Below are 3,228 nucleotides of genomic sequence, written 5' to 3' on the forward strand. Positions count from 1 at the left end.
TGGTTCATTATGATCTAATTTTCATAAATTGTTGCTGTATCCAAAATCTGCATTTATGCATTGAAAGCTGAACAAATGTTGTATGACCTCTCCTTTTAGATTTAAAATTTTAATGACAGTAACATAGAATCTTAAATCTGTGGTAAATGACTAATAGTTTAGGTTTCTTTCTATTGCTACCATACCAAACTTTACTAAATACTTTATTGCCATAACAACTAGTTACATAAAATTTAGTTTGGTGAGATCATGCAATAATTAAAAGACATACACTACAAATATACAACATAAAGCTAATAATAGGCAGCACAACACATTTTCAGGTTATATACTGGACACACACCAGTAATAAATAACAGTGAAAGGCAGAATATCATTGAGACGTGAAAAAAAAAACCTGAAGTGCAGCGTTTAGGTATCTCAGAACCTAGTAATCCTTGTCTTCATAGCCCTAAGGTGTCTCCAGAGGGGTGGAATGTAAAAAGAAGTGGTAAGGGGTGGCAAGGATCTTCAGATCATGTTCCAATCTAGACAGGTAGAGCAAGTCCATCAGAGGGAAGGTGGCAGCCTACAGCTTTGGAGCAGACTACACTACTCTGTCTAGCTGCTTCTTGTCCTGGACAGATGTGTTGCCATACCACACAGTGATGGAGAAGGTCAAAACACTCATTGCTAACTATGACACTCCAAACATTTTTAACTGTCTCAGAAAGAACAGCCTCTCGTGAGCTTTCTTGACCACAGTGTCTGTTGCTCTCCCATTTTAGAGTGTTGGAGATGGTTGTGCCCAGGAACTTAAAATTCACCACCTCAACAAACTGACCAGCAGTGAGAGTGCTCCCTTACCATGAATGGGTGTTTAGAAATGATCCTTGCATATGCAGTAGAACCTGTACTAAAATACTTCCACACGTGGCACAGTGGCTATTTCTGATAAAGGTTAACCCTGCCTTTCAATTATTCCTGAAATGTCACATTCAACATCTGTCTGTATCTCTGCAAAGACTAGATTTAGAATATACTCAGGTCAGGAATGAATTTAGGACAGGCCCTACAAGGTTCACATAATCCTATGATGTTGTTTCATGTAGAAAAAGAACAGTTCTCAGTTTTATTCAGTAAAATCACATTTAATGTTTCTTTCACTCAAAGAAGCTATAGTGCAACTGGAATAAACAATAAAAGGGTCGATCCTCTGCTTGAATCTTATCAGCTATAATGGACTCCATCCATGTTCCACAGTCACTTTATCTGTTGAAGGCCATGGAGGCACATAAAAATTGTGCCACTTACTGTTTGGGCAAAGGTATCCCAGAGCTACGTGGGGATGAGGTGCCAGTGGATCATCCCTCTAGTTGACTGGACTGCCTGCTAGACCCAACAGTAAGAGATGAAGCTGTGATTAAAAAAACAAAGCATCAGTGTGAACAGCAACCGATAAAATCCAGAATGGACCACTTACAGATACAGAGTGCAAACATTCTCAGCAAAATTAAAGCTATATGCTCCCAACAAAATGTAAAAAAAGATTAGACAGCACAGTCTTTTAACTATATTTGTGAAATGCTATAAATAATGAAAGTTTAATCTGAAACTCATTCACTACCATCGTGTACCACGCACACCTAGTCAAGGAATTGTTGTGATGTGAAAGTTATTGAATCAGTACTAATTTTATACCCATTAGCAATGAACTGGAGATAAGATATATACTAGAGGACACACTTTGAATTTGTGTAATAAGATGTCATTAAAAACAAAAATAGATTCTTTAAATTATGAAAATAATAGGAATTGTTACACACAAACTACCCCTTTGCTCCTCTGGCTTACTAGACATTCATTTGCTTAATTTGGGCATAGAAATGAAGAATCAAGGGCTGAAGGTACATTGAACATTACACAAGGATTGATTTTCCTACAATTGCCACTGAATAAACAAGAAATGTTTCCTTAACTCGGGAGCTTCACAATATTTCTTCAGCCACAATAGACGCTATCATTAGAACATTGGTATCTAGTTCTGAAGCCCAAATTCATTTGATTTTAGTGATTTTTACATATTGAAAAATCCCTGAACATCTTGAAAAAAAGCCAAGAATTGTGTTATAAATTGTATAAAAAAGTGAACTTGGTTAAAATAAAATGCAAAATACTGTACTGCTCATATGACCTAGGGATGTATGGGTGAGAAGCTGTAACAAGTCAGAAATTTCACATTGCCAATGTACATATTTAGATTTGAGTAAGAGGTGAAATATAAATGCTATTGTTAAATCTGCTTCTATTGGGCATTGCAAAAAGGCCTGTCTATAACCAATATTATAGAAGAAAATATTTATTAACTTATTCATTTAAACAACTCTAAATCTAAATGCTGTGCTAGACATTTAATCAAGTGACTGATATGTTGCTATGGAAGTGGAGCTCTGACCATTTTATAAATCCTATACATTATAAAGATGAGGAACATCTGATAAAGCTTTCTTTAGGTGTGGGGGAGAGAGGAAAACCAGCAGTTGATAAAGCACAGGAGAACAAAAGGAGTATTGACACTCAGGTGGTATGAAGTCGAGAGAGGTGAAGAGAGGTGGGAAGTCAAAACCTGCAATTGAATACAGGGGATTAGAAGGAAATGAATCTGTATTTGAGAGAAAGGGAAAGGTGTGATCCTAGTTTCAGGATAATTTTGGTTCTGGATGTCTTCCTGCATTCTGAAACCCCTCTGTGAGGATGCAGATGGGAAGATCAGTATAATCATGGCTATTAGAGGTGAAATGTGAAACTGTGGGTTTGGAGAGATCTTTGATTCTCAAAGCCCCTGAAACTGTCTCCCAGTCTCCTTCCTGTCTCACCAATGTAAATTGCTTGGCATGTTCAGCAAGAGATGCAAAAAAAAAAAGACGCTGGAAATACTAGATGTCATCTGAATGATAAGGAAACATACAGAGGGGCCTTGAATGTCCGTGGTATTGGATATATATTTATAGGTGATGCAGTGAGTCCTGTTGCAAGGGAAAGTGCCTGGCATGGATAACTGGTGTGGGTGGTCAAAGAAGCTGTGAACAAGAAGACTACGCAGTTTAGGTGGTCGGTGATATGAGATGATGGGGCAGTCAGAAAAGAGGATACCAGTGGAGGGATCATCTTGTAAGATAGGGAATTATAAAGATAAATTATAAAGTCGACCACAAAACACTGTATTTGCATTAAACATAATTTCACACA

Source organism: Lepisosteus oculatus, chromosome 12 (assembly GCF_040954835.1).
Source record: "Lepisosteus oculatus isolate fLepOcu1 chromosome 12, fLepOcu1.hap2, whole genome shotgun sequence".
Lineage (NCBI taxonomy): Eukaryota > Metazoa > Chordata > Actinopteri > Semionotiformes > Lepisosteidae > Lepisosteus > Lepisosteus oculatus.